Here is a 12,921-nt window from a genome sequence, read left to right as displayed (position 1 = left end):
AATGGATGGACAGTAGTGAGAGGTGGGTGGACTATAGGTTAGGATAGGTGGACAGTAGAAATGCATGAGCTGACTGTACAGTGGGTAAATGAATAATAGGTGGACAGCATATAGAAATGGGTAGATAGAAGTGAAATCTGGGGAAAGCAAAGAGGGATGAGTGGACAGTGGGGAGAGGTAGATGGACTTTAGCAATGGGTGGGCTAGCTGTACAGAGGAACGGGTGGAAAATAGTTAGTAATAAGGAGTGAGGAAGCCCACTGAAAGGAGGGGTGGGGAGGAATGACGCAAGAAAGATAAAGAGCATCCGGGCGAACTTAACAACAGCATGGGAAAGAGAAACAGCAAGGAGGGGGAGTGAGTAACGATTTACTGATTCCTGCAATAAAAATATATTTTAAAAAAAAAAAAAAAAAAAAAAAGGAGGGGGAGTGAGAATCAACTATAGGAAATCGAAGACAAAAACAGACAGAGAATTCTGGGGGAGGGAAGAGACTGAAACACTAATCGGAGCGATAAATAATAACAGCAGGGAGAGTCATTAGGGCAGAGAGATATAAACAGAAGGGAGAGAGAAAGTGAAAAGTGTGGGGGCAGCAGATGGAGGAAGAGTGAAAGATATATTGAACATTAAAGGGTAACACCAGAGGAGAGACAGAGCAGGTGACGGGTGCAAAAGGAAGGGCAACAGCAGGACAGGGCAAATCAACAGAGAGGATGGGTCGAGAAGCAGCAAAGGGAGGGTGTGAGAAACAGCAGAGCTAGGCGGTTCAGAGGGATGGGACAGCAGGGAAACTACAGTAACAGGAAAGACAGGAACAGCAGTGGAGACAAGGTCTCGGAATGTATTTACATAGGATAGGGAAACAGCAGACTATGGGGCGGTGAAAGAAGAGATAAGGTGAGCGAAGATGTGGCGTAACGACAGAACAGCTGGTTTTGGAACTGGGCATACAGATTTGAGTCTCAGCGTTGGCTCATCAGCCTGTGATTCTGGGCAAATCACTTAATCTCCCCCTTCCTACCAAAAATGAATCTGTCCTTGCGTAATTAAACCGGTGCTTAGGTAAAGCGCTCCAATACCTTCAAGTTGAGGTTGCGCCACATAAAAACTGCAACAGAAAAAAACGGGGGTGGAGTAGAGGGAAAGACAGAGGAACAGAAGTGGGGGAGCAAAAGAAGAGACAACAGGGAAAGACAAACAGAAGGGGGGCAGAAACAGCAAGCGGGAGAGCAACGGAAAGGAGAGAGAAAAGCTAAAGCATTGGCCGCGCGGCAGTAAAAGTAACGCCGCGCGGCCGTAAAAGCGAAAGTGATCGCGATCGCTCTGAAAGCGAAAGTGATCGCGATGACGCGCTAAAGCATGCGTTTTCAAAGTGCTGCTGAAGGCTAGCGGTTCGCGCGTGCATGCAAGCGCTAGGCCTGCCAGCAGCACTTTGAAAACTCACCTCCAAAATGTCTCTCCGAGCCAGCGCACGCGCTGGGCTCAGCGAGACCTAATCATGAAAAACCATGTACACACAAATTGGCATCAAATCAGTGTATGCAGGCAAATCGACAACCTTATTAGCTGCACTTAGGACTACAGACGGCATCAACATCTACCACCTTTAACTCAAGAACAGCTGGTTGGCATTGATGAATTTGAGGAGACCATTATTAAGTTGAAAACGAGATTTGATAAACAACCTAGCCTTATAGTTCTAAAGCACAATTTTTTTTAAAGAAAGCAAGCTGAAGGAGAAGATGTGGACGCCTACATTTCTTCTTTGCGCAGACTAGCAGCTGACTGTAAATTTGAAAATTTTACTGATCAACTCATCAGAGACAAGTTTGTTTGTCAGTGCAAAGATAAGAACATTCGGCAGAAATTGTTAAGTTTGAGTGATCCATCTTTAGATGAGACAATTAGAATCACTAAAAGCATTGAGACATCCATAGTCTCACTGAAAGAACTTGATGACAAACCGTTGGATGCTGTTAGTGTTGTCAGTACTAATAATTCTGTTAAGCATCGTGTTAAATCTACTCAATCTGGGAATCAACCTTCAAAAAAAAATTCTGAGTTAACTGATTCAAAAAAGGGTTTGGGTAATAATTTGTGCATCCGATGTGGCAATCCACAACATGTTACAGGTTCCTGTTGTCCCGCTAGTAATGTCATGTGCAATTATTGCAAAAAGATGGGGCACTTTGCAAAGGTTTGCTTAAAAAAGAAGAGTGTTAGGAAACCAACTATTTGCACAGTTGAATCTGATTACGAGTCTGACCTAGAAGAAGTTATTTCTGTTGTCCGAAATTTGGAGGAAGTTGATTCTCTATACACTATTCCCAACAAAGATGTTGTTATAGGGGATCCCTCTTCTTGTGTTGATCCTATAGTAGACATTAACATTGGGGATCACACTGTAAAGCTCTTAGTTGACTCAGGGGCTAAGATCACAATGATAACTCAAAATTTGTTTGAAGAAACTTGGAATGGTTCTCAAGTTTTATCTCCATCTGATCGCACTCCTGTCTCATATGAGGGACGAAGAATAGATTTCTTGTGTTTTTTTAAAGATGAAATGCAGTTTAAAGGTAGGAGAATAAAGGAAAGAATATATGTGGCAGTGAAGGGACTCAACATATTGGGTTGGTTTCAGCAGGGCCTATTCGGCATGATACTCAAACCTGGAGCAAAGGAGCAGGTGTTAGTCGTTGGTTGTGATGATGCTAGTCTTGCATGGAAGAGCAAATAACCTGAAGTCTTTAGCAAAAAGTTAGGAAAACTTAAAGGTTTCAGGCACAAAATAACAGTTAAAGAGGGTGCACTTCCCACGAAACACGAAACACAAACTCAGAGGAGTGCCGTTCAGTGTGAGGGAGGACTTAGAAAAATAATTAAAGGGTCTGTGTACTAAAGAGATCATTGAACCGACAGACTCTTCACTATGGCTTTCTCCTTTGGTAGTAGCCAGGAAAAAGGGGAGGAGATCTTCGCGTCTGTGTTGATCTGAGATCTATTAATAAAGAAATATGGGTAGATTCTCATCCCCTACCAAAAATCAATTATCTATTTTCTTCCACCAAGGGAGCACGTTTTTTCACTAAGCTTGATTTAGCTAGTGCTTACCATTAGGTAGAACTGGACTCGGAATCACGTCACTTAACCGCTTTTGTGTCACCACTGGGAACATTGTGCTACTGTTGCATGCCTTTTGGGCTTGCGTCAGCAGCATCTGCTTTTCAGAGGATAATGAGCATTATACTCAGGGATCTTGAGGGGGTCCTGGTGTTTCAGGATGATGTCTTGATTTTTGGTAAAGACCTTGCATCTCATGATATTGTTTTGGAGAAAGTTTTAACATTGTTCAAAAAGCGGGGTGTTTTTGAAAGAGGAAAAGTGTCAATTCTTGTGTTCCCAAAGTTGAGTACTTGGAACATGTAATTTCCCACGATGGGATCAGTCTTCGACCAGGATTACTTCGAGCTATAGTTGATGCACCTGAACCCGGGTATAAAGCTGGTGCCAAGTCGTTACTGGGGTTATGTGAGTACTACTCACAGTTCATTCCGAACTTTGCATCCATTGTACATCCTATAAGCAACCTTCTCAAAAAGGGTGCCAAATTTGAATCGTGCAATGAATGTGTAGTTGCTCTAAAGTTTGTGAAATCTTCTTTGAGAAATGGTCCTGTTTTGAAACCATTCGATCCGAGTCTACCTTGTTGCATCACTGTCTACACCAGTCAAGCTGGCATCGGAGCAACTTTAACTCAATGGGAAAATAACTGTGAGAACACTGTATGTTTTGCCTCCAGAGTGTTAAGAACTACCGAGCTACAGTACTCTGTTATTGAAAGAGAGCTCTTGGCATGTACGTGGGCCATTGAGAAGTTTTAACCTTGGGGCAAACGATTCCTACTTTTGACTGATCACAAGCCCTTAGTAAACATTTTAGGAGGGAGTGTAATTAAGTGCTGTTAAGTGTAGGATCATGCGTATGGTGACGAAACTCATACAGTATCAGTTTGGGGTGGAACACATTCCCGGTGGTAAGAATGGAAGGGCAGTTTTCTTATCTCGGTTTCCCATCAAGTCAAGTGAACAGGATGATGTCAATCTGGATGAGTTTTCTAGCGAAGATTGTGATGATTGTCTGGTCGCTGTGCTAGACCTGCCAGATCTGAGTCTAGGTTCTGAGACTGATTGGGTGCCAGCCCATGAATCTGATTGTGTGATACGTGAGCTTTGTGCTTTCATCAGAAATGGTTGGCCCAGAGAGAAAGCACTTACTGCCCCTCTCCAACCTTTTTGGAAGGTTGAAGGTGAACTCTCCATTGAGGATGGTTTACTACTCAGGGGAGACAAATTTGTACCCCTAGTGTTTTTCGCAAATCCATCGTTGAAAGAGCTCATGAGGTTATCTTGGCTCTACTCTCACCAAGTGGCGCATTACGGACGTTTATTGGTGGCCAGGCATGGATGGTGAGATTGATTCAGTGGTTACCAATTTCTGTGTCTGTGGGGCTGCTGACAAAAGTCTAAAAGTGTCTGTTCCCCTGTTGATGCCGATTGAATGCCCCAAAGTTCTGTGGTTGAAACTTGGTATCGATGTCATGGGGCCCTACGAAGTTCTTCCAAGTGGATCCTATTTTGTTTTGGTCCTCATGGACTACACGTCAAAGTGGCCAGAAATTAAACTGGTGAAAAAGGCCAACACAAAGACTGTTATTGAATTTCTTTAAAATGTGTGGCTGAGAGAAGGTTTTCCGGAGACTTTGGTCTCAGATAAAGGAAAACAGTTCATCAGTACTGAATTTGAATCTTTTCTTTTGGAATCTGGTGTGAAACACCACTAGAGCTCCCTTTATCACCCGCAAACAAATGGTTTGGTTGAAAGAATGAAATGGGTGGTGGGGGAGTGCATTAAGTGGGCCAGAGCTGGTGGTCACGATATCTAAAGCACTAGATGCCATGGTTTGGTTCTATAGAACTACACCTCATTCTGTCACTAAAATTTCTCCTTTTGAACTGTTGAGGGGACGGAAGCCGAACACTAGCTTCAGGCCTGCTTGGATGAGCAAGTGGGTTAGGTCTGATTCAAATGTTGCCCAGTTAATGTAGCGAGTGAGAACATGTAGGTTTCACAAGCTAAACAGAAACTCTGGTTTGACTCCCGTAAAAGTGTAAGAGTAGCTCCGCTTGAAGTTGGAGACATGATCAAAATTAAAACTGCTGCTCATGCTAAGAAAGGTAACAGTAAGTTCAGCCAACCTATCAAGGTTATTAAGATTCTTGGAAATGCGATAATGGTTGAAGGAGGTCATTGGTGGAATCTCAACAGGGTGGTGAAGGTTCGTGAAAGAGATGCCACCTCATATTCAGAGAAAAAGGATTCTCCTTGTATTAACCAAATATGTTCCAGGAAAAGTTCTAGAAGTATTGTTAGACCTGCCAGGTACAGGTCGTAATGTTGTTGTTTCATGTTATTTCTATGCGATTTCTGTTTTTGCTTATTTTTTAGTTTATTTTGTTTTGGAGGAAGAGAAGATACGTTGTACTGCATCTTATGTATTTCCTTTAATGCATTGATAATACTTAGGCTCTAGAATGCATGGTGTCTTAGCAACTGTGTTGAGCCAAGACATTCCTGTTAGAGCTGTTGGCAGAGCTGGTCCGCTTGGCTCTGCTATCCATGTAGCCAATTAATAACCAGTCAAGTTCACCTCGTGTCAGCCTGGTTACTACAAAAATGTTAAGAGAACAGATTAAATGAAAACCATAAACATATTAAATGCGGAGAAGTCGACCTAAGAATGCCACCAACACAGACTGGATCCAGGCAACGCCAAGCTCACTAATGCGCTTCAAAGAATTTAAAAATGTCACCCAGAGGCAGTCCTGCAGTAATAAAGCATGCCCAGAACTCCTTACCAAAGTGAAATCCACTGCAGCCACACAGCTGACAAAGCTAGTTAGCAAGCCTTCAAAGTGGGCGTTGCAGGCACAGAGAACCGTTCCTAATGAAGAACTTCGCTCACTAAAATCAGCGGAAAACATGGTGACTCCCCCCCTCTCCTACTCACCTCAATCTACTGAAACAAAGAAGGAAAGCCTACAACAGGCATATCAGAAGCTCCAAAGCATCTTTCTTCAAATAACTTGACAAGGCCGCAAACTGTCCCAAAAAACTGCCTGAAATTATTAACAAGCATTTGCAATACAATATGTCTCGCAATTGCGAGATTTTGAGCTATTGGCATTGTAGATGACAATGCCTTTTATTTATGTTTAAAAAACCTGCCATAATAAAAGGGATTGTCATTTACAATACCAATTGGTCAAAGTTTCTAAAATGCGGGACTTAATGCATTGCAAATGCTTGTTTACCAAAAACCTTGAGGTCGGCATTAAACTTTATATAATTAAATATTGTTTAGTGTCATGTAACTTGCATTAAATAGGTAATACATTCTAAGTTGTTCAGATCAAGGAGCTTAAAGCTATGTCTTGCCTATGCCCACAAGAGTCCTTAAGATACTCTGATGAGACGCACAATTGGGTTTGGTTATGTTAAGATAGGCCCTGCTGGCTATTTCCTGATGGTGTCCGTGACTGATGCAGCTTGCAAAAAGAGAGGGTTAAAAGGGGTGAGTTTATCATATCCCGTTTCCACTAGTGTTGGCCTATTTATACAGCTTTAAAGGAGTTGTGATGCCGGCGGAAAGCTCCTGCCAGGATCTTTTCTCAAGTGTTGCCGTTAATGTTTAAAAGCCCAGAGACACCCGGCGCCAGTCCACTTATAGGGTCTGCAACTCCCCATTGTGTCTCCCAGATTGTTACGCTCCACAAAGAAGGATCAGAAATCTGCAGCTAATGAAGCCGAGGGCATGTAGTTTGGCAGTGGGCTCCTGCTCGCCCATCCTGGGCGTGCCCAGTCTGCCTGCCTGCAAGATAAGATGCCCTGCACTACATGGATCTCTGCCCTTGTTGTAACTACACATCCCCAGGCAGGGGGCATCTACCGCAGGGCGCAACAATTCTTGAACTTTGTGTGTGTGGGGGAGGGCTTAGACATCGAACAGTGGGGGTGTGGCCATCTTCAGTACTTAATTGAACACAGTGCTTTAAATGGGAAAAAATAAGTGCAGGTACTCATTAAAATAAGCTAGAGGTGTGGCAAGTGGGCAAAGCTGGGGCAGGGCTAAGGGCAAGATATGATGGTACATAATGTCTTCGGTACCAGTTGCAGCAAATATCAAAACACATGAAATGCGTTTATGTAAACGAAACAGGTTAACTCATTACACAAAATGAAAGCCAAACAGGAGATGTTAACACTTCCTTGTTTTGTAATATCTGCTGTTTCTTAATGCCCTACTGTTATTTATTGTTGTTTGGCATAATACTATATATTCTCAAGCTCACACACACAGAAAGAAACAAGCAGACATGTACACAAAAGCATTCCACACATTCCCTTTAATATATCTCCTGAGAGTGTCCTGATACTCTCCCTCTTGCTTACTCAAAAACAGGCACACACAAGCAGGCAAGCACGCAGACATAAGCAAACACTCACACTTAAGTCCAATAATGATATCAGAACTCTGCAAATAAGTTTGCACTATATAAAACTCTCCCCCCAAAAAATCTGGCATTTTCATCTGAAAAAGCGGCAAATCCTAACTTCACCTGTCAACTCACTATATATTCCTCCCTCCCTCGTCCTTGTATGTATGTCTCGTCTTTCCCCCAACCAAATGCTTCAACAGTTGTCATGCGAGCTAATTCCTGGAGTGTTCCAACATTCCCTGCTGTGCACTGTGTTGTGATGTGCTATTCTCTATACACTCTCCCTACTCTGGCTCTCTGCCTGCCTGCTCAGTCTTTGATGAGGTATGTTAGAATGTTGAGGGTGGTTGGAATTCTAGTGTGATCAGTTGGTGAGAAGGGGCTGAGCAGGGAGGACGCTGCTCCTGGTGGGGCATTAAGAAGGAACAGAACATCTCCTTATAACCTGTAACTAATGATTTGGATTTAAAGAATAAAGCATCAATCATCAATACAAGACCTATGCCTGCGCCCATTCTTTCCTCATAACACTGGCGACGAGTTAAAGAACCTGCGTGTACCTTCAAGGAGTTTGGACTTGTGAAACTGAAGGGCCTACTTTGGATGAACTTGGAACTGAACAAGCGCACATAAGGAAAAAAAAGAAGTAATCTTGCACTCCACAAGCCCCACCAGTGACCAAAGACCGGTCAGCCCTATCGTGGACGTGCCAGATGATGGATTTGGGTGAGTGATTCCCCAGAAGATTAGATTGACTGTGGTTTTGGACATTTCAGACTATCTAGGAACGGTCAGCCCCAGCCTGGGCCTGCCGATTTCTGCTGTTTTTACTGTGAAGCCACATTATCCCTGTTTTGGACTGATTAACAAACCACTGATTTGAATTAAGAGTGGGATCGCTACTCAGAGAGGAAGTGCTGTCAAGTTTCCCCAGTGACTTTAAAGGAATAATTTTAAAAAGACTTTGAGACTGATATCTGGGGTTAGCGCTTCAGTCTCTGTTTGTCATTTGAGGAGCTTTTTGTTCACGTCTTGGGGAAGAGCGTCGTGTGAGGAGCCTGCAATGTGAGTTATGGAAAAGACTTCATGCACTTGAGCAGCTGCTGTAAATAGCCCGGGAGTTCGTGGCATTGGCGATTTATGACGAGGAATTTCTGCCTACCGATGTGTGCCTTTCTTAAAGCTGGCTCGCATGGTTTTGATGTATTTTTTTTATTATGTTTTGAGTGTTTTCTGGGGCATATGTGACCGTTTCATCTGGATGTCTTTTGAAATTTTCGAAGAAGATGGTCACTCACCAGTAACTGCCACTCGTCCGTTGTTTCCAGCGCGAGTCCTGCTTTTGGCTCGCGCAGCAATTTGCGGCTTCATCATTTTGATGCACGCGCGTGCCTCGAGCCACCCGGTGCGGCGTGCGCTGCGTGCCGCCATTTTGGATTGGATTGGTTTCAGCACACGTTTGCCAACCACGCGTTTACGCGTTTGCCTATCACGTTTTGACCGTAAGATGTCATTGTATTTGGGGCTGCGCGTTTTTAGTCATTTGCTGTTGGCAGTTTTGGTGAAGTTATTTGGGCTGCAACATGGCAAGTTTTAGAAGGGATTTCAGGACGCTATCCTGCATGATGTCACTGGATTGAAAGTTGTCAGCTGGGGGAGTCCTTGGTGAGAATCTCGGGTGAGAGATCGCTCACCGGAGCCAGAGACTTTTCTCTTCTTTATTTTTCAGCAATGTGACACTGTTATTGTTTTTATGTTCTGAATGGTGGGGTTTATTTCCCTAGGATGTGGTGGTTGGTTGGGTTACAGTTTATTTTTGGGGGTTTTGTGCATTTGAGTTTAAATTCCTTATTGTGGCCAATATATTTTGGGGTTCAAGGACATACTTGTTTTGATATGTTGCCTTGAACTGTAGGGGGTTGAAGGTTACCTTGTGTTTGTATAGGGTTAAAGGATACCCTAAATGGTCTAGTCACCCACGTGTGGGTGTGTTTTGGGTTAAAGGTTACCCTAAATTTTTGTCTTGGGTTATAATTACCCATAGTGTTTTGTGGGTGTGTGTGTTTTAGGGTTAAGGGATACCCTAAATTTTGACATGGGTTATAAATTCCCATAGTGTATATTGAGTGTGTGTTTTAGGGTTAAGGGATACCCTAAAATTCGTCGTGGGGTATAATTACCCATAGTTTTTTGCGAGTGTGTTTTTGGGTTAAAGGATACCCTAAATGGTCTAGAGTCACCCGCGTGAGGGTGTGTCTTGGGTTAAAAAGGTTACCCTAAATTTGTCTTGGGTTATAAATACCCATACTGTTTTGCAAGTGTGCTTTAGGGTTAAGGGATACCCTAGTTCTGTCAGTTTTAGTTACCTTTAAAGCATTTTGAGTTTTAGGTTAGGGTTATGGGATTTAGTCTTAGATCTGTCTTATTGGTGGATCTGTCTTGTCTTAGGTTGTGCAGCTTAGGGTTGTAGATCCCTTTTCTGCCGCAGTCTTGTGTCTTTTTATGAGGCACAATGGGTACGTGGTGGGGTGTAGTGTAGTGTCTTGTACCCATAGTTATAGTCTGAGTTTTTATGCCAGTTTTGCAATTTTGTTTTGATCATTATCAGGGGAAGGATGGTGTTTATGTTTTGGTTATTCATCTTCTTTTCCTACTAAATGTGTGTTAGATTTTTCTTCATGCATTTTACTGTTATGATCATTATCGCTGGGGGGGGTGATGTTTAATTAGTTGTTATTTATGCATCCTCCTATGCTCAGTGAGTGTTGTATTATCTTGACACTTGTTGATTGTTTTCAAATATTATAAGGGGGGAGATGTGTTGTGATGTGCTATTCTCTATACACTCTCCCTACTCTGGCTCTCTGCCTGCCTGCTCAGTCTTTGATGAGGCATGTTAGAATGTTGAGGGTGGTTGGAATTCTAGTGTGATCAGTTGGTGAGAAGGGGCTGAGCAGGGAGGACGCTGCTCCTGGTGGGGCATTAAGAAGGAACAGAACATCTCCTTATAACCTGTAACTAATGATTTGGATTTAAAGAATAAAGCATCAATCATCAATACAAGACCTATGCCTGCGCCCATTCTTTCCTCATAACACACTGCCCTATGCAAAAACAACAGTTGATGAACAGAATGCAGAACAATGTCATACATCCACCCCAGTACAGAGATCTGGGCCTAAATCCATAGTTTTTTTGCTCACCATGCCATTCCAGTTTGAACCCAGCCATATGCAAATCAGTCTTGACCCTGTGTCTCATGGAACAGTCCAGCACGAACTGCCAAGCCAGGTCCTCCCTGGACTGGAAACAAGCATCATGAGACCGGTTTCGGGGTTTCACCCCTCTTCAGCCAGGATAGCTTGATTTCAGAGGCATGGAGAGCACGGGACTCACGTCTGAGCATACCCGTCCCACTCGGGGTGACAAATGCAAAAACAACAGTTGATGGACAGAATGCAGAACAATGTCATACATTCACCCCAGTACAGAGATCTGGGCCTAAATCCATCGTTTTTTTGCTCACCATGCCATTCCAATTTGAACCCAGCCATATGCAAATCAGTCCTGACCCTATGCCTCATGGGAACAGTCCAGCCCAAACTGCCAAGCCAGGTACTCCCTGGACTGAAAACAAGCATCCTGAGACCGGTTTCGGGGTTTCACCCCTCTTCAGCCAGGATAGCTTGATTCCTATGGGCAGGGCTAAATTCACACCCATTGTCCCAGTACCCTGGTCAGTCCCTGTTATCTTGTAAATGCAGCAATTAGTGTTTACAGGCACATAAAAGGAAGCAGCTCCTGTGCTAAACATAAAGATGAAAAGAAACACGTCTTTGATGAAGGTCGGGCATTGTACTGCGCTGCCACATGCTTTAGAAGGGCCAGTGCAATACACTAAATGGGACTGGATGAGTGTCTGGCAATCCCAGCCCATTTCACTAACCTAATGGAGAGTTGGGAAGGGGGAGGGGGGAATCACTTTCAGCTGAATTGTCTTTGCGCATCTGATCAACAGTGCAGGGTCTGTCTAGACCCTGTACTGTTAATCACAGAGTGATGTAAGCCCTCTCAACACCCTGCAGTCTTGGGACATTCAAGTGGGTGCTGCTGGAATCTCCAGCAGCGACTGCCCTCAGCTGGAGGAGATGCCTAGCCTGCGCCTGCCGTGCCGCTGATCAGGGTACCGGTACTCTCTCTGGCTAAAGAGAAGTGCCGGTACTAAGGGCAAGAAAATTCGGAAGTGCCAGTACTCCATACCGGTGAGTACCAGCCCATTTAAAGCACTGATTGAACAAGCAGAAGAAATGCTTCTTAACACGCACATGCTGCATTTAAAGGGCATTTAGATGATTCCCGTGCCAATTAACCTTGCCTCTGTCAAACGCTACGGTGTTTGCGATCGGTGGGACCGCGGCTTCTAGCTTCTGCTGTTGAGTAGTGGGGGCAGGGTCAGGGGGGTGTCATGCGAGTCCAGGGAAGCAGTGCTGAAAGGCACAGTGTGCCTCTGACTACAATGAAAGTGAAAGTGCGTATGCCGCGCAGTTAAAAAGTATGAAATTAATTCTTGTAAGGTTGTTTTTGGCGAGCTGCGCATAGTAAAACAAAAGCGTGGCCACCACTTTACATATTTAGCGCGGTGTGCACGCTATTATAAAAGTGAAAGGAGGCATGGCCGGCTATCAAAAATAAAAACAATGAACCAAAGAATAGGACGTCCGCCAACATCCCAGCGGAGGCGGCTGTGCTGCTTCAATAAAAATGGAGAGAGAGGGAGAAGGAGAGAGAGAGAGAGAGAGGCATGCCTGTAACAGCAGGCAGAAGAAAGCCAATTAAGAAAATAGTGCTCCCAGGCTCTAATTAAAGCATACGAGTAACAACATGTCAACCAACACATGTAACAGGGGGTGTCCTCATGGAAGGTTACAAATGAAGACAAGGCTGTACTAAGGAGGGACTAACAAGCATAATAACCAATCAGAAGCCAGCATTTACGAAGGACAATAACACAAGCCAATGACAAACATGGGCTGAGAGGTGGCAGGGCTTCAAGCACATACTTCATACAGCAAGCCTCACAGAGCAACGCATGCGCTGCCCAGGCTAGACTTAAAAATCAAACTAATAGGAATGATAATCCTCTCTCTTCCGAGAACTTAACGCCACCCAGTTTCGAGGTAATTGGCTCCTTCGTTATCGAGAAAAAGTTAATTGACACTAATCTCCAAAACGCTTTAGAGTTCTTATCTACCAACCACCCTCCATCTTACTCCCTCATACATGAGGAAGAGCACCATGAAAGCCCCTTACCTAAACCAAAAAACAATGCCTCTTGGTCCATCTTTAAGACTATTGATGAAT

The 12,921-nt window shown here is 43.8% G+C and overlaps 1 protein-coding gene across 5 annotated transcripts in view; it reads right to left on the bottom strand.

The window, feature by feature from the left end:
* SNED1 (sushi, nidogen and EGF like domains 1) overlaps positions 1 to 12,921 on the bottom strand; it is a 3,096,442-nt gene that overhangs the window by 3,071,451 nt on the left and 12,070 nt on the right. The gene's annotated exons all lie outside the window — the stretch shown is intronic.

This window comes from Triturus cristatus, chromosome 11 (assembly GCF_964204655.1).
Source record: "Triturus cristatus chromosome 11, aTriCri1.1, whole genome shotgun sequence".
NCBI lineage: Eukaryota > Metazoa > Chordata > Amphibia > Caudata > Salamandridae > Triturus > Triturus cristatus.
The sequence above is the reverse complement of the archived record's forward strand: the minus strand, read 5'-3'. Positions and strand labels throughout refer to the sequence as shown.